The sequence below is a fragment of the Phocoena sinus genome, chromosome 5 (assembly GCF_008692025.1).
Source record: "Phocoena sinus isolate mPhoSin1 chromosome 5, mPhoSin1.pri, whole genome shotgun sequence".
In the NCBI taxonomy this organism is placed as follows: Eukaryota; Metazoa; Chordata; class Mammalia; order Artiodactyla; family Phocoenidae; genus Phocoena; species Phocoena sinus.
In genome coordinates, this window is record NC_045767.1 from 21,445,016 (window position 1) to 21,465,057 (window position 20,042).

A 20,042-nucleotide genomic window follows, 5' to 3' on the forward strand; every position below is an offset into this window, starting at 1 on the left:
GTCAATCATCATGCCTTGTTTACTCTGAGATATGAACCTAAATTATGAAAAGATGTCACTACTGTTCCAATATTGTTTCCAATAGAATAATAATAGTAACAGTAGCTAGCATCTATTTCATGCCTTCCAAATGTTAAGCATTTTAAATGCATATTTTCACTTAACTCTAATGACATCCCTACAAGGTAGTGCTATCCACCGTCTATAAATGGAAAACTTGGACTCAAAAAGACGAAGGAACTTGCTCACAGTTGTGGTTCATAAGTGGCAGACCCAGATCCGAGTACTAGTCTAAATCTGTGGTCTCCCCTCTAAACCGTATGGCTTTTTCTTTACGATTTCTAGCTTCGTGTATCATTCACTCCTCTACTTAGTTTTCTTTCGAGAAAAACTCCCATTAGCAAGCTAGTTAAGGAGAGCTAGAAGTCTAATTGGTGACCAGAAGCAAATTTAATTCTGTGAGCCAAGACCCTGTGTAGTAAGGAAATTCACAGCCATGCCCTCTTCAGCACCACTTAATTGCCTCCTGTGGGAAGCAGCAGTTGGGGGTGTCCATTGACTTCCTGTGGTGGCAGTTTGGAATACAGCAGAGATCACTTACTGGCTGAACCTGACCGGTCTGACTGCACAGCAGCCCGGTGATCCAGCGGAGGTGGGAGAAGAGCGGGTGCTCAGAAGTGGCCCTCGGCTCCCTCCCCTGGAGGCACACAGGGCGGGGGTCTTGGTGAAGGTCTTTCTTGACGGCTACTTGTGGAGGTATGGATTCAGGATTTGTTCCTAGTGTCCAAGACTTTGATAAGAAACTTACAGATGCTGATGCTTACCTACAAATCTTGATAGAACAGTTAAAGCTTTTTGATGACAAACTTCGAAACTGCAAAGATGATGAATGGAGAAAGAAAACTGAAACTCTCAAAGAGACAACAAATAGCATGGTAGAATCAATTAACGCTGCTGCTGCAGATCGCTAAAGACCAGTGTAATGCGGAGAAGCACGCAGACGGAATTATAAGTACTATTAATCCTGTGGATGAAATATATCAACCTAGTCCCTTGGAACCTGTGATCGACACAATGCCTTCCCAGACTGTCTTACCTCCAGAACCTTCTCAGTTGTGTAAGTCAGAGCAGCGTCCATCTTCTCTACCAGTTGGACCTTGTATTAGCTACCTTGGGACATCATCAGACTCCAACACCAAATAGTACAGGCAGTGGGCACTCACTACCCAGTAGCAGTCTAACTTCTCCAAGCCATGTCAACTTGTCTCCAAACACAGTCCCAGAGTTCTCTTATTCTAGCAGTGAAGATGAATTCTATGATGCGGATGAATTCCATCAGTGGCTCATTCCAGAAGCACTTAATAGATTCCTCCGGATCTGCCTCAGTCTTGACACACAGCCGCTCAGGAAATAGTCTAAAGCACCCAGGTACCACGGAATCACTTAATTCTTCCATGTCCAATGGAACAAGTGATGCTGACCTTGTCGATTCACATGATGATATAGATGATGAAGGGGAGGCAGGGTCGGTGGAAGAGCACAAGAGAGTTATCGTGCATCTGTTGTCACAGGTTAGGCTTGGAATGGATCTTACTAAGGTAGTTCTTCCAACATTTATTCTTGAAAGAAGATCTCTTTTAGAAATGTATGCAGACTTTTTGCACATCCGGACCTGTTTGTGAGTATTAGTGACCAGAAGGATGCCAGAGATCGAATGGTTCAGGTTGTAAAATGGTACCTCTCAGCGTTTCACACAGGAAGGAAAGGATCGGTTGCCAAAAAGCCATACAACCCCATTTTGGGCGAGAACTTTCAGTGTCACTGGACATTACCAAAATGATACCGAAGAGAACTAGTTTCAGAAGGACCAGTTCCCTGGGTTTCCAAGAATAGCGTAACATTTGTGGCTGAGCAGGTTTCCCATCATCCACCCATTTCAGCCTTTTATGCTGAATGTTTTAACAAAAAGATACAATTCAGTGCTCATACCTTGACCAAATCAAAATTCCTTGGGATGTCAACTGGGGTGTACAACATAGGACAGGGCTGTGTCTCGTGTCTAGACCATGATGAACATTACATTCTCACATTTCCCAATGGTTATGGAAGGTCTATCCTCACAGTGCCCTGGGTGGAACTAGGCGGAGAATGCAATATTAATTGTTCCAAAACTGGCTATAGTGCCAATATCATCTCCCACACCAAACCTTTCTAAGGGGGCAAGAAGCACGGAATTTCTGCTGAGATTTTTTTCTCCAAATGACAAGAAGTCTTTCTGCTCAGTTGAAGGGGAATAGAATGGTGTAATGTACACAAAATACTCAACGGGGGAAAATATCTGGTTTTCATAGATACCAAGAAGTTGCCTATAATCAAGAAGAAAGTGAGAAAGTTGGAATATGAGAATGAGTAGGAATCCCGCTGCCTTTGGAAGGATGTCACTTTCAACTTAAAAATCAGAGACATTGATGCAGCAACTGAAGCCAAGCATAGACTTGAAGAAAGACAAAGAGCAGAAGCCCGAGAAAGGAAGGAAAAGGAAATTCAATGGGAGACAAGGTTATTTCATGAAGATGGAGAACGCAGGGTTTATGATGAACCATGACTGAAACATCTCAGTGCTGCCAAGCATTAGGTTGGGAAATGCACAGTTTGCTCCTGGTGACCAGGGCAGGGGCACAATGAAGTAACAATCTTCCTTTGGGAGGACCTATTCATTCCCTTCTTATTGCAGTGGTTCCTGTCTCAGGGATACTGGACTTTCTGATGCAGATGAACAACTGAAGCAGGAAAAGCTTCCCTTTTTCCTGTTCTGTGGCAGTTCCGATGTTGACTTGGGTCTTGAGAAAAACTTCAGGTTTTGAAAACAAGATGTCTGCTCCTTTTCCAAATCCCACGTTATAAATCCCAGTCTCAGACTCTGCACTCTAGTATTGCTGTTGAGATATACAACATCTGTTTCCTAGTTCATATAATCTTGGGTTTTATATATACATGTATACATATATATAAAATAGGTGATGCCAGATTTTTCACAAATACACCATCTACTGTAAATATTGATTCCTCTGAGCTGTTTTAGAAAATTTAGCACAACATATTAAAATCACATGTTAGGAAATTTCATGGTCTCACCTACAATAACTTTTAGTTTGGAATTGAACTATTATTAAATTGTATCTAACTCTGGACTACAGTTTAATTACACTCAGAGCTTCTTAAGGCTTCATAAAGTAATTTTTCCAACAACAACAACAACAAAAAAGATGCACTTACTGATTTGTCTTGTGACATCCAGACACGATTTTCTTGACCTTTGCTTGCCAGGAAGGTGCCATGACTGCTGTTCTTTCCAAGAGGATAGCTTGACTGAAAAGGTTAGTGAGCCCTCACACCCTTGACTTTAACAGGGAAGCTGCCTATTCTTTGCTGGACATTTTGATTTTCATGACGCCATCTCTTTGATCCCCAATAAGTATATTCTGGGCATGATAGGCTTCAATATTGTCTTCAAAAGTTCATTATTTAAAACCTGAAGATAACATAATAGTTTCAACCTAATTTTCTAAATTAGCTAATTTATTAGCCCATCTGAGAGTATATTCAACTGATAATTATTTTCTTCCCTCACACATACTGCCTCAAATTGAATTTGCCAGTCTCTGGTGGTGTGTTAGGGACTTTTCTCTCTGCCAAACTGAGATTTTTTTTAAGGTGTTGATTAATAACCACCCCCATGTTTGAGGCTTTATAATACCCCACACAATTGTTGCTTAATAAATCTTTCTTGGCTGCCTCAGAACTTTTTAATGATCTTTCCAAATATGTTTAAACAATTTGATTCATTTCAGCCTAAAGTTGAACAACAAAGTCATGTGCTAAGCAGACACAAAATGACGAAGATATCATCCCTGTCCTGGGGCTGCTTTACTAGTCAGAATGGTACTAAGGTAAAGACTCAGTGCTTGCCCTCGAATACACTGAGTATATGAGTTGAATTGTGCCCCCGCCCAAAGATATGTTAATATCCTAATCCCTGGTACCTGGGAAAGTAATCCTATTTGTAAGTAGGGGTTTTGCAGATGTAATCAATATAAGATGAAGTCATTAGGGTGAACACTAATTCAATATGACTGGTGTCCCTATGAGAAGAGGGAAGTTTAGACACACACACAGGGAGAACGCCATGTGAAGACAGAGGCAGAGATTGGAGTTCTGCTGCCACTAACCAAGGCACACCTGGAGCTGCCAAGAGCTGGAAGAGGCAAGGAAGGAGCCTCCCCTAGAAGCTTTGCAGGGAGCATGACCCTGCTGATCCCTTGATTTTGGACTTCTAGGCTCCAGAACTGTGAAAGGATAAGTTTCTGCAGTTTTAAGGCACCCAGTTTGTGGCACTTTGTTATGGCAGCCCTAGGAAGCTAATGTCGTGGATATACAAGTCCTATACACAAATGACTATGGCAAAAAGTGAGGGTGCAGGATCCTAAAAGCGGTATAAAAATGTGAGAAGACTCAGAATTGGGAATCAAGAAAAGTTTCCTGGGGCAAAAACACAAGATCTAGATATGTAGGAATAGTAAGGTTGGGACATCTGGAAAGGGGGAGCAGGGCTTTCTAGATAAAGCCTTCAATTGCATGGATACTGGATAGCAAAGAGGAGAAGCACAGGATGATGAGGGAAAAGGAGACCTGAATAGGTAAGCTAGAAGGACATTTGGGACTAGATGGGTTGAAGGGTTTGAATACCAGACTGTGGAGTTTGCTCTTAAGGAAATAAACCATTGAAGGCCTTTGAGGAGGTGAGTGATAACACTAGGACTCTGTTTAAAAAAAAACAAAACAAAACAAAAAACGACTCACTTTTTGTAGGATGGGTTGAAGAGGAGAAAGATTTGGAGGCAAGGAGACCAGTTAATAGGCTATTACAGTAGCCTAGGATACAGGCAACGAGGAATTGATCAGTCAATAGGATAGTTGTAATGATAACTGAAAGGAAAAGAAATATGAATGAATCACAGAGGTACAATGGGTATCACTGGACTACTAACTTGGACTTGGGAGATGAGGTACAGGCAAGAATTACATCTGTTCTCTCTTGCCACAATAATCCTATGTAACAAAACCTTAGTGACATACAACAACGAACTTTATTTTTGCTCGTGTGTTTATGGGTTGGCTGGAGAGGCCCACTATCTGAGTTGGGCTGGTGGAGGGGAAGAAGTCCCGATTCAGGCATCTGCTGACTTTGGCCAGGCTCTCATACATCTGGGGCCCCAGCTGGGACAACAGGGCTGAATTGCTCTTCCAGTGTCTCAGCCTCTAGCAGGCCGGCGCAGGCATGTCCTCAAGGTGAAGGCAAAGAAGCAAGACTGTGAGCAGAAATGTGAAGTATGTTTTAAGACTCTATTTGCACCATATTGGTCTCACTGGCCAAAGAAAATCACACGGTGAAGCCCATGTTCAGAGTGGGAGGGGACCACAAAGTTACAGAGCAAAGGATATTGATAAAGGGAGGCCATTAATTGGGGCCATTAATGCAATCAGTCTTCTACAGGAGTTCAAAATGATTTCAAAGTTTTGAGGGAGGAATAATAAAACTGTTGTCCTAATAAAGTCCTAGTCTTCCTTCAAAACTCAATTCAAGCGTCACTTCTGTAATATCTTGCCCACAGCTCCTCTGGGTTATCACTGCTTCTTATATTTCCGTTATTTAAACGATCATGCATTATATTTGCCTGTTTTTGTGTCTGTCTCCTTATACTTAGTTGTGTCTCCTCGACATCATAGGCCATACTGCTCTGCAGTCTCAAGGTCTAGGTTCAAATGCTAGCTCCATACCTTCCTATCAAGTTACTCTCTGGGTGTCTCTATCTGTAAAAGGGGAATACAAGCAATGCCAACCATAGTCGCTGGTGTGAGAATGATACAAAGTAATGTGTGAAAAGCCCAAGAAATGTTAATGATTGTTAGGATTATATGTCATTATTTTATTTTCATTGATAAATGCCCTGTGCAGTTCTTAACACATGAAGTCATTTTTAAGTCTTTTGAATCAATTAATTAACTAACAAATGAAATATATGGGATGAAGTGGGTGCTACTGAACATGAAAGACAACAGGGGGGTATTTCATGGAATGGGCACGAGGCAAAAGGGGATAGAATTAAGAGAATCAAAGGAAAAGCTAGCCTTGGAAAGAGAAAGGACTTTTTGCCTGACTAAGTATATGTATTTTGAAAGTCTTCCTTGAAAATCAAGCATTTTAACTAGGCACCGTTGTAGTTTTGGTTCTTGATCTTGTTTTTTGCTGTTTTAATATGGTTAAAGGTACACAGGGTACATCAGATGGGACTTTCTCTAGTTCACTGGGGAGCAAGGAAAACCTACCTATCATATCCCGATAGCGTGTTTGTTTTACCTTCTAAACGTAATGGGATATAGACAGTATTTATAAAGGTCACAGGCTGTTTCTTAATAAACATGCATCATTTGCAATATAAAGAGAAGAATTACATCTTTACAGATATTAAAAGACAGGCTCTTCACCAGGTTTTACGAAACACAGCAGATAACCGCTTTGCTTGTCTTGTTTAAACAGTCGCTTTCTTGACTTGACAGTTGGGGCACAAGTATATTTATGCCCCCACGTAATCGGTCCACACTGCTTACGACTAGATGAGGAGTAAATAAAGAGCAATATACTTAATAATGACCTGCTAGGAATAACCAGGAAAAGAGCACTGGGAGAATGGGAAGCCATACTGTACTTTCACAGTCTTCATATTTTAGATAGGATTTTAGATAGGATTCCTATCAGAGTTAAATGTGTGCCATTTCAGAATTAAGGATAAGAGAAAGTTAGAGTTGAATAGGAAATTAAAGATTCCTTTCATTTGTCTGATGAATAGTGTTAGAGACGCCAGGGAATTTACCCAAGGACACGAAGAGGAAGGGCCAGGTAGGATTGTGCTGGTTCACTGGTTTAAGGCCAGCATTGAGAAGTATCTGGTGTTCGGTAAGGACTTACCCAGAGAATAACCAACTAAATAAAAATACTTGACTGAAACTCTTGTATTCTGACTTATAGCTCAAACATTAAACATAATTGTGGCTTTCTATTTTGAATGAGAAATTATAAAGAATATGTAATATGCCATCATTTTAAACAAGAAATTGTTTTTATTTCTCTTTAAAAATGCTCTTTAATATTTATCTTAACAATGTCTAAGAAAGAAGCTAAAACAGGAAAAGTGCAGTATTGAACTCAAGGATAACTGGAGCTACCAAAAAGGATCATTTTAAGTGAGCCCACCTAAAATGAAAATGAATAATTTTATATTACATTATGAAAAGAGATCAATTATCTTTTAGTCTTGAAAACTGAAACTATGAATCATGAAAATAAGTTGATTTAATTTGTATCTTTACAGTTCTTGTTATAATTGCAATTTTGCACTAATTTTTAGAAGAAATCAACAATGAATCAAGTGTTCACTGGTTTGTGTAAGAAATATTTTTTCTAAGAAAACTGTGCTATGGCACATTCTGCCCTTCAAATTTGAATTTCATATCACAGATGCAAAGAGGCTTATTTGTGTTTTCCACATTCACCCCTTAATCTTTTTTTTTTTTTTTTTTTTTTTTGTGGTACACGGGCCTCTCACTGTTGTGGCCTCTCCCGCTGCGGAGCACAGGCTCTGGACGCGCAGGCTCAGCGGCCATGGCTCAAGGGCCCAGCCGCTCCGCGGCATGTGGGATCTTCCCGGACCGGGGCACGAACCCGTGTCCCCTGCATCAGCAGGTGGACTCTCAACCACTGCGCCACCAGGGAAGCCCACCCCTTAATCTTTTGATTTTCAAATCATTCCCTATCGAAAGCCCATCATGTACAGACCATGTTGCTTCTCTCCTCTGATCTGAGCCTCACATTTAACTGGCAATGTATGTATGAGAGTCAAGCAGTTTTCCCAGGTAACTTTGTAAAGCTTGACTCTTGCACTTTCACTCTTCAATCAAACTGTATTGTATTGTTGGATAACATAAGCACATGATAATCTTCAAGGCACTGACTGATCATATGACAAGATGCTGACTGACATCCATACCGGTGTTACAAAAGGAGGGATATTCGAGTGGGCGTTAATTTTCTTGGTGCTTAGTTACTAATTAATATTTTTGTATTTTGACAATTTGTCCTCCTTAACACAACATGATTGTCTATTTTCAGATAACAAATAAATACGTGGATAATATTTTTGAGCATTTATATAAATTATATAATGTTTTTATATAAAGTTCCAGGGAATAAATTGGTTGTGTCCAAAATATCATAGACATCACCTTCAAATGGAATTTTCTGAGAAGCATTACTTTGGGAATTACCTTAGAATGATAATCCTGCCTCACTTCAACATCTATAAGCACAACTGTCTAAAGTCTGTTATCTCTACCACACCTGACTTCTCAAGATTCACCCATCAAATTAGTTTTTACAGAAAGTCTCCACTTTGCCAATTAAACGAAGTTTAGAGTCCCTAAGAAAAGAACAATTTAAACTTAAAGAACATGACATTTCTTCCACCAGGCTCTAAGAATAAAGCTTCCCCCACCTATTTTCAGTTTTGACTTCACTTTCTGAAGGTTTGAAAGTGATTTCACCAACAGATGTGTACTCATTGACACTGCCTTTTTGGGTGAGATAAAAGTTTTACTATGTAGTTTTTACTAGTATTTATATACTTTATATAAGATTATGTATATTAGCTTCCTGTCCTAAACTGCAGTTTAAAAATGACAGGCTGACTTTTTAACAGTAGGGATCATAAGCCTTCAAACATCTTAAATGACTCCATACTACTTACATATATCTTGACTTAATTTATTATAGCCAAAATAAACATAGACTCTAAGTTGAATAAAATAACCTTTCCCCCTTCCTTATATAACTTATCTAGTTGTATAACTTACAGAGAAAGACAACATTACAAGAGTCCTAGTTCATGATTTATTCAAATACTAAGAGCCATAATCCTAACAGCAAGAAATGCAAATCCTTGTGATTTTTCTCTATTCAGTACAGGGAAAAAATACTTTCTGACCAGTCTATTTTGTATGAATTCTGATACTACAGTTTCATTTATCTTTCCGCATAAATTTCAATATAAGTATTCTGAAAGCCTTTAAAAAAAATTAGTATACATGCTATAAAAATGCTTGACTGGACACACATTTTTACATCGGCAATAATATTTGATGAGCTTTCTCATAAATATGAAGAACCAGTCTCTTATTTCAACTTAATTTAACTGCAGTCCAGCAAGTATTTATTAAGCACCTGCCTCAAGGTAGCAATTGTGGAGATGTAAAAGATTATAAGATTTATTTTCTCCCTCAGATTATAATCTGTGGAGGAAACAATGTTTACAGATCTGAAACTATCACAGGCTTAAGAGATGAATTATAGTTGGCTCAAAATTCAGTGACACCCCCCAAAGACAGCTACCTAGGTGCCCTTTTAATATTTAAGCATAATAACTTTGCTTTTTCTCATGTGCTATGAAAAACCCAGGAACCACTCCAATAGCTGAGAATTATTGGTGAGGCATTTCCCCTAGTGTCCTCTTGCTTCAGTTTTCTGATTCTATTCTTTAGTAGGTTACACTTGGCATCTAACTCTGTAGCTGCTGCCCTTGGTCTGCACATCTTTGCTCCCCACTGGCCATTGCTCTGATCCCTTCACTCCTCCAGAATACCATTGACACAGGATGAGTTTTATTTAAGATTTGGCATAGTGGAAGGTGCAGCTTTCAGCATAGGACAGACATTAATTGAAAACGAAATGCTTGTATTCTTCAGCCTGTCCCAGACGTGGGTAACTGTCCATTGTCCATGCTTCCCTAGAGATATTACCTTAGCTATATTTTCTCAGGCTCCCCTGTCACCGCTTCTTCTCCAGTATTTCCAAGCTTCCTCCTCTCTCTCATACACAATCTCAGGTACTCCATATTTCTGCTCTTTAATCTGAAGTATCTGGCACTCCTTCAGTAATCCATGTTACAGGGAAGCTTCACTATTGCTAAAGAGTCTATTGGGGTTTTTTTCCCTAAAAAAAAAAGAATCATCTCCCCTTATATGAAAATTCCACTTGTCTAGTATATGAAAAGTGATTGTAGTCAGTTCTTGCTTTGCATATAATTTTTTATCTTCACAATTACATGAGCAAGTGAAAATGAGCAAGAAAGAGCTCTCCCCAGGCTGACTTGTCCGTAAGGCTTCGTGGAGGAAATGGGAATTGGGCCAGATCAAAGGGTCATTGGTATTTGAGTAGGTTGAAAAGAGGAAGATATTCCTACACAGCAGAACAAACAAATAAGGGTTGAGATAGGGAATTGTGCCTGATTCATGTGGGAGAGTGAGAGGAGAGTTACTTAACTAGAAATTGAGATGTGGTGAATAGTAGAATATGAACTCAGAGAAATAGTTTGGTAACTAATTATAGCATAAACTAGAGAGCATGAAAAAAATTTAAACTTGGAACAATAGAAAACAAGAAATAGAGGCTTTGTGGGATTCCTTAACAGAAGTGAGACATGGTAAATAAATATTTGGAGAAGGTTAGTCGTGATGCAACAGAGATGGGATGATGGTATGAGAGCCTGGAGGCAGAGACGTCAGTTTGTATGACATGGCAGTAACTGTGAGGGGAGGCTGAGGAAATGAGCCAGCCTGGTGATACTGGAAGGGAGGAGACTTGTGAGAAATGAGAAATAATGCAAAGGATCCATCCTGCTTAGGCTTAAGGCTGCTGACCAGCAACACAGCCCCGATGCATTTAGCGATGAGCTGGGACAGGGAAGTGAAGAGGAGGGTAGGAGATATTTACCCTCCAAACTACAGGGGTTGTATCAAAGCTACAAGTTAGTGGTAATTTTCTACTCAGGTTGCCTCTGAAGACTTTTCTTTTGTATCTCTCCAAACTTATGTAACACTGTTTGCTAATATAATTATGGATAATTTAAAAATATGCATGCATTTTAATCTTTTACAAACAATTTTTGTTGCTTTTTATAACAAAGGTAATGAATGTTGATTGAAGAAAATGTATAAAAGAAACCTAAAATCAAAACATTAATGATCCACCATCTATAGATATACTCTGCTAATATTCTGCCATTAAATATACTGTATTTTTGACAGATTAATGCATAACACATCAAAGTCGATTTTGTCTTCTTCATAGTTCATATGGCTTCTAAAATTGTTTAAAAGGACAAGTTTATTAAGCTTTCTGTCTTTTGTTTTCCCCATTTCAACCAATAAAGAAAAGAACACTTGGCACTAGTCTTGCCAGGGTACAATGGTTAAAGAAGGGAAACTGGGAAGACAAAGCAAGTTTCTGAGAAAGAGCTTCATCAACAGAAATGTGTTTCAGGTTTTGTGATTCCATTCTTTTTGGCCCATGACATTAACCTTCTCAGAAACTTTATGTTTTCAAATGATTCATGTTTAATAAAGATAAGCATTGGGAAAGTACCTTGAAGGCAAAAAAGATATCTTGTACGCTGAATTTACACTGACCTCAAGATCCATAAATATTTGGTTTTTAGGCACTAGATTCTGAAGAGAGGTTTCCGCTCTGCCACTTAGGTAGCCAGGAATGAAAAAAACATAATAAAATAACACTGTTTGAAACCAAAGACAACAGAATATTCTGGGACATCATATATTTTGTTTAGTAACTCTAGCTATAGAAAACTCAGCAAATTCTACAGAGGACTATTCCTTAGAATGGAAAACTATTTTCTGTCCATAAATGATGACATTATTTCTAAAGAGGAATGCCTTGCCCTATCTTCTAAGGGTTCTAAACATAGCCAAAAGTCAATTTAAAACTCTGCTATAAGTTATAATGTTTTTAACAGTATAACCATTGCTCTTCTAGTCTCAGGTCTGATGATAAGACATATTTCTTACTTTCAAAAGTTGTATAGACCTTCACAATTTTCCTGGAAATAAGATGTCTAGGAAGAAAGAATGAGCTAACTTGGTAAAGTAACTTGGGGATTTGAGATAAGATCTGGTGCGTATTTGTCAATGACTAGTGTGTTGCCCTTACGAAGGTCATTTAATCTCTCTATATTTGGAACTTGATGTTAATATGCTTTCAAGCATTCTTCTCATTTAGCTAAGCCATTACTTACATGGAATACTAGAAAAAAATCAAAGCAACAATGGTTTTTAAGCACAGAGCGTGTAAAAGACTGTCTACACGCTAAGCATAGTTACCCACCCCTCACACAGGGAAGTCAAGCTGTTCAACCCACGGGATGGCTTCACTATGCACATTTGAAAATGGACTCCTCGTGGTCTAAGAGCAAAACAAACAGCCACGTGCTTTTGACCTTCTCAGTACTCAAAAATGCTTAGGAGCAATTTTAACTGAGTGATACTATGGATAAATTGCCTCAAACAATTTCACTTCTTAGAAAGAGGAGGAATAGGTCAAAGCAACGCACACATAGTTCTGCATGAATATCCATTGACACTTTCAAATTGGAAAGAACTTTCAAGACGTTATCCTCAGCCTCCTATTTACCTTCCCTTCCCTTAAAGAGGTGTATGACCCCAGTACTTTGTACCATGCAGTGTTTTTATTTCCATGAGTTGAAGAGGGCACCCATCCTAGAATATATTCTACCCAGACAGGGAGGTCAGAGGATAGGCAAAAAGAACTAGCTGTAGATTCGTTATCTGGTTCTGTGACTCCCAGTATAGCGGTAAAATTCAACTTTCTATTCTCAGGCAATACCAGTATTCAGAGTCGTACCCTATCAACTTACAGTTTGAGAAGAGGGCCACTTATTGTTCATACATTGTGAAAGGAAACAAAAGTTAGGTCACCAGAGGGCAATCGGTCTATTCTTATTTTCTGATAAGCAACGAACATTTATCGAACACCCACTATATGCCCAGTGCTGTGCTTGGCCCTGCTGGGAAAACATAAAGATACGTTAGGTCTCTTTCCTCAAGAACTTTCATTTAATTAAGAGAAAAGATGAAAACACATCACATAGGGGCTGCTTAGCAGACAAAATGAGGTCCAGTGGACCAGCAGCCTCCGTTCACCTGAGGCTAGCTAGAAATATGGACTCTCTGGCTCCGCCCTAGCCCTATTGACTTGGAAACTGCAGCTGAACAAGATCCCCAGCTGATGCACATGAATGTGTGAGAAGTGGTGACAGACAGAACAATGTTTTCTCCCCCCCACAAATCTATGCCACAACATTAGAGGTGGCCACCGGCCCAACCACACGCTGAGACTATGAATGGGCAAGTTCTTGGCGGACAAGGAATCATTTGAATGAAATATGCCTAGAAAGCTGGAGAGACGTAGACAGGCTTAGCAAAGAGGCTGTTGTTCATTTTTAGTCCTACCAGAGTACAAAAAAACAAAAAAGCTCATTATTTTATTTAGCTTGCTATCGGTAAACCTCGAAAATGTAAAAATGACTTCTTCAAAGGGAAAAAAAATCTATTGTCTAAAATTTATTTACATTTATTTACTAGGCTAAAGAAGATAGTACCTGGAGGTTATTCAACTCAATTTATAAAAGATTTTGTGATTTAGATTAAGATTCTTGTCTCCTTATTTTTTTTCTGGAATTAGCATACCTCTAGGACCTATCAACAAAAAGAGATATATCAGGAAGGATTTTACTCAAAGGACATTTCAGTTTGTATGTAAGGGGGGAAAAAGTATTAGGTTGAGTTGTGGAAGGCTAAAGCATGGAATTTAAGTACATCCTAAGTAATATAATATCAAAGCACTTTCATATTTATTTGAAATCAACAACAGATACTTTTTTTACTCAATAAGGAAAAACTTAAAATCAATTCAAAAGTGATGACTGACATTGCTATAAAACATACAACATTTTCTTTGTGTCACTGGACCATGAAGAACACCTAGGAATTTTTAGTGATTAGTAAATTGCTCTTCACAGTAATGATTACACTTTGTACTATATTGTGCAATTAGGTCGGTGTATAATTATTATACATTACCATCGTATTACTATTCTTATACATTCGTTCTTTACTCTTTCAGATCCCTTAAAGAATCAACGACACTCCTTGAAGCTAAAATAGATTTCATTTACATTAATGAAGATTTTGATTAGTTAATGGAAAATAATTCCATGTAAGTTTCTGTATTGAATTACCCCTTACAGTTTTTTCACATGACTCTCTACTCTTTGTTTGATATTAGCATTTATAATGTGAAATATAGTTCAAAAGGAGAAGTAATGTGTTCTTATTTCTTCTTTTCTGACTCCATTTAAATGCAGGATTAATCACATTAATCACCAAGTGTGATTTCTGAAAGTCACATTTGGTCACTGAAGAACTATTTTTTTCTCCTTCTTTGTGGACCTCAATTCCCAATAGTGATTAAATCTTAATATTAACTATGAGAAGGAAAATATAGCTGTGACCCTAAAAGAAATTTAAAATATACTCTGTTTCCAGTATTTCTGTATTAATAAATTTTTAAGAACACTGCAAAGACATTTGCTTCCATCCAAAGTATTTGTCTTCTTTAGCCTGAGGCTGTGGGATACAGGTTAAAAGAGTCTGAAATAACTATGTAAATTTATGGCCAATACATTTTCAGTCTGGAGAGTTTTTTGTGCTGTTGCTCTACTTGTTTATTTTTCTCTTTTAATAAGTTATCACTAAAGTATTAGGTGGTTCTAAAATGCAAATACTTTTGAAAATAACTATGTAAGTATATATAGGGAGAAATATAAAATATAGACAATAAATGTATATAAATACAATAAATGTATATAATATAAAATGTATAAATTTATATAAAATGTCAAATATTAAGACTTTTATTTCCAGATTATAAAGTTTTGGTTTGTCATATACCTTAATTAGATATAAAAATATTTCTTCTTAAAGTAATACATTTATTGTAAAAATACAACTTGGATTTCATGGTCATTATGGTTCACAATTTGAGACACATAAAAATTATTTTTAATAGGGTGAGTAGTTTCTATTTTCTCAAACTCTCCAACACCTATTTCATAATCATATCCCCATAGTTATAACTACCTTTGATTACAAACAGAACTGTTTTAACTTTATGTGATATGTATGAAAGAATCAATATCTCATCTTTTCAGTATGAGGTAGCCAGTCTGTGGGCCTCATACAGACTCATGGAGATGTTAGTGACCAAAATAAGGAAAGCTTAAATCAGTAGTTCACTGATTTTTCAAATCTCATAACAGGAATGAATAAATTAGACAATGTCAATTTATGAAAATGAAATAAAAAATCATAAAAGAAAGAAAAATACTACAGCAATGAAGCCAGGATCAGGTAAAGAAGAAAATTCTTAGAATAACAGACTCCGTGCTGAAGTTTCACTGTTCATTTTCTTAACGTTTATTCAGGAATCATAGCCAGAGTTTTTCCATACATAATTTTTTGTGAGTGAAAATCTAAATCTTCATGGAAGGTCTACATATTCTTTAAAATAGTGCCCTGCCATTAGAGACTTCTACAATGATGGACGAGAAAAATGGCATTCTGAAGACATAATGAATACCCATATGGAGACACAAGACTGCCTCATCTGCTTTATAAAACTCAGGGAAAATTCTCTGTAAAACTATCATCATGTAACCAACAGAATATTGCTAATACTCCTGTCCCTTTGGTTAAATGCTTGTGTGAGAATCCACTCAAACACATGAGAAAGAAGAACAATGTGATACCACCATGTCCTATGGTGTGGTGTATAAAATGTTCTTTTCTAGAGTACAAACTAAATGGTATTTTCTCTACAATTCAGTTAATTTCAGAACATATTATACACAAAGTACCTACTACGTGAGAAGTACAAGGCATTGTGTTCGGTCCTGCAAGACAGGAGGATATAACAATACAAATGTGACACAACTGGATAATAAGACTGCACCTCATAAAGGCAGAAGTAGCATAGTTGCTCTAGTATACTCCCCACACACACAAAAAAGTGCCACGAGAAAGATTTAAACAAGGGGTAGATATAAAAAAGAGAGAGATAATTTCTTAATAGAGAATGCTGAGGGAGGAGACATTTGATCTATATATCAGTTATGTTTTCAAGCTTCATATTCAGTCACACATTAAACAAAAATAACCAAAAAAAAAAAAATTGTTACCAGCTTAGTTTCATGGTTTTTGGTCATCACAACTCATTGGCATTTGCTGGGATGTCAAAAATTCCCCCATGGTCTCTCTCTCATCAGTGCTGCATTCACTGTCCACATCATCCCCATCCTTAGGCATCTTTCATAACCCCTCCATGTGTGAAGCGGACTCTGGACTCTTGGGACTATCCCAGCCCTCTCTGCTTAGACCCAATGAGCTGCCTCCTAAGATTCCAAATAAGAAGTGGGAAAATTATCTTAAAACTTCTCTATGTTTTGGAGTCTCCTAAATTTTTCTGCAGTTATTATCATCTCTCTCCAATGGAGGATACCACCTTGGAGTGGAAAGATTTGATGGCAAAGATCCTTGGAGTGAGCGCAAATGGATAGTTTGCTGAGAAATGGCTATGATTTTGCCACGCTGAGATGACAGAATGAAGTAGCCCCTTCAGACTGCAGATAAGTAACTTTAGAGGTCAGGAAGGCATCTGAGACGACTCTACCAATTACCTCACCCATAATGAAGTCATGACAGAACAACATGGTAGAACAGCCATTCCCTCATTCATTCTTCCATGAACACAGTACATCTATCCTATGCTTTTATCCAGGTACTTGTCTTTTTGAGGTCAAGCCTGATTTCATCTCTGAATCCTCAGCACCTAGCTGAGTCCCTGACTTAATCTAGGTTTTTCATGAATTAATTAATTAGTTAGCTAACTATTATAAAAGGAGTTCAGGAATGTATATTGAATGATGGTACTAAGGAGTAAATCACTGAATACTTGGAAGGAAGGATTAAAGGAAGGTTATACAGTTCTGATAATTTCGCTTGTAGACTGGCTTATTTCATTTTGACCATGTCACCAAAAAATTATGCTGAGAAGTTTTCACCCTGAATAAGTGCAGAACACATAATGGACGCTGACTTCACCGATCTTGGGCCTTAAAATGTATAAAAGCCATATGATAATATTAAGTCCATGTGAATTAGTAACCAGTAACAGTTAAATATATGACAATTTTTCTGGAATTAACAGTGAATGGGCTCTTAAAAGTTTCACTTATAATAGCCTGTTCCTTATGCACACGTAGGTACAACCAAGAGTTAATGTTTAAAAAGAACTTAACCATTGGTGAGTTCATGTGCTCATCTACTCAAAAAGCAACCAGATTTCTCACTATTTATAAGTACCACTGAAGCACTTAAAGACCACTGCTACAGAATATGGCCTAGACTCTTCCACTGCTCCTATAAAACATACTTTTTGATAAATCAAACATACTTTACACATTGCATTTCTCTACCACTGTATGTTTGCGCATGGCTCTCCCCCGCTATTTTCCCTTTATTGAAACTGAAATGCATCATATCTTCCAATGCCCAGCATAGAGCCCATCTCTTTCCAGATGCCTTTGCTCATTTTACCTCTTCAAACTTCAGTAAGCACCTGTTATTTTTAATGGTTATTTGGTATTCAGAGAATTCATGTGTGCATGTGTGGTTTGAGTACTCAAGTGCACACATCGTCTCTCCGCAGTCAGGCTGGAAACTGCTATACAACAAAATATATTGCTCTAATTTTTAAATATACATATCACCTAACATAGGTCATTTTTTATTTAGTTTTAATTGTCATGATCATAGTTTTAAATGTATCTTAGGAAAAAATATCAGAATCCAATGGACATTTCAACACAGAATTCAAATAAAATAAATAAAAATAATTAAGTAAAATAATCACCCTGAACTTTATCTCTTCTCAGCTTCCCTGTTCCTTCCTTTTGATTTCCTGAATTTATTTATTTATTTATTTATTTATTTATTTATTTATTTATTTATTTAGGAGAAGTTGCCGGTATTTGGTCTGGCAGTATACTAACATTCTCTGGAAAAATACATTGTGCTTTTTAGTTTTTTTTTGGTAACATCTTTATTGGTGTATAATTGATTTACTATAGTGTGTTAGTTTCTGCTTTATAATGAAGTGAACCAGCTATACATATACATAAATCCCCATATCTCTTCCCTGTTGCGTCTCCTTCCCACGCTCCGTATCCCACCCCTCTAGGTGGACACAAAGGACTGAGCTGATCTCCTTGGGCTATGCAGCTGCTTCCCACTAGCTATCTATTTTACATTAGATAGTGTATAAATGTACATGCCACTCTTTCACGTTGTCACAGCTTACCCTTCTCCCTCCCCGTGTCCTCAAGTCTATTCTCTACATCTGTGTCTTTATTCTGGTCCTGCCCCTAGGTTCTTCAGAACAATTTTTTTTTTTTTTTTAGATTCCATATATATGTGTTAGCATATGGTATTTGTTTTTCTCTTTCTGACTTACTTCACTCTGTATGAGTCTCTAGGTCCATCCATCTCACTAAAAATAGCTCAATTTTGTTTCTTTTAATGGCTAAGTAATATTCCACGGTATATATGTGCCACATCTTCTTCATCCATTCATCTCTCGATAGACATTTATGTTGGTTCTATGTCCTGGCTATTGTAAATAGAACTGCAGTGAATATTGTGGTACATGACTCTTTTTGAATTATGGTTTTCTCAGGGTATATGCCCAGTAGTGGGATTGCTGGGTCGTATGGTAATTCTACTTTTAGATTTTTAAGGAACCTCCGTACTGTTCTCCAAAGTGGCTGTATCAATTTACATTGCGTCTAACAGTGCAAGAGGATTCCCGTTTCTCCACACCCTCTCTAGCATTTATTGTTTGTAGATTTTTTGATAATGGCCATTCTGACCACTGTGAGGTAATACCTCATTGTAGCTTTGATTTGCATTTCTCTCATGATTAGTGATGTTGAGCATCCCTTCATGTGTTTGTTGGCAATCTGTATATCTTCTCTGGAGAAATGTGTGTTTAGGTCGCTGTCCATTTTTGGATTGGTTTGTTTGTTTTTTTGTTACTGAGCTGCATGAGCTGCTTGTAAATTTTGGAGATTAATCCTTTGTCAGTTGCTTCATTTGCAAATATTTTCTCCCATTCTGAAGGGTGTCTTTTCCTCTTATTTATGGTTTCCTTTGCTGTGCAAAAGCTTTGAAGTTTCATTAGGTCCCATTTGTTTATTTTTGTTTTTATTTCCATTTTTCTAGGAGGTGAGTCAAAAAGGATCTTGCTGTGATTTATGTCATAGAGTGTTCTGCCTATGTTTTCCTCTAAGAGTTTTATAGTGTCTGGTCTTATATTTAGGTCTTTAATGCATTTTCAGTTTATTTTTGTGTATGGTGTTAGGGATAATTCTAATCTCATTCTTTTATATGTAGCTGTCCAGTTTTCCCAGCACCACTTATTGAAGAAGCTGTCTTTTCTCCATTTTATATTCTTGCCTCCTTTATCAAAGATAAGGTGACAATATGTGTGTGGGTTTATCTCTGGGCTTTCTATCCTGTTCCATTGATCTATATTTCTGTTTTTGTGCCAGTACCATACTGTCTTGATTATTGTAGCTTTGTAGTATAGTCTGAAGTCCGGGAGCCTGATTCCTCCAGCTTTGTTTTTCTTTCTCCAGATTGCTTTGGCTATTCGGGGTCTTTTGTGTTTCCATACAAACTGTGAAATTTTTCGGTTCTGTGAAAAATGACATTGGTTTTTTAATAGGGATTGCATTGAATCTGCAGACTGCTTTGGGAAGTATAGTCATTTTCACAATGTTGATTCTTCTAATCCAAGAACACGGTATATCCCCCAATATGTTTGTATCATCTTTAATTTCTTTCATCAGTGTCATAGTTTTCTGCATACAGGTCTTTTGTCTCCCTAGGTAGGTTTATTCCTAGGTATTTTATTCTTTTTGTTGCAGTGGTAAATGGGAGTG

General features: G+C 37.6%; 1 pseudogene; it reads left to right on the plus strand.

Annotated features, from left to right (window-relative positions):
- Positions 1-755: 755 nt before the first annotated feature.
- Positions 756-2,635, plus strand: LOC116754304 (annotated as a pseudogene).
- The last annotated feature ends 17,407 nt before the right edge of the window (positions 2,636-20,042 follow it).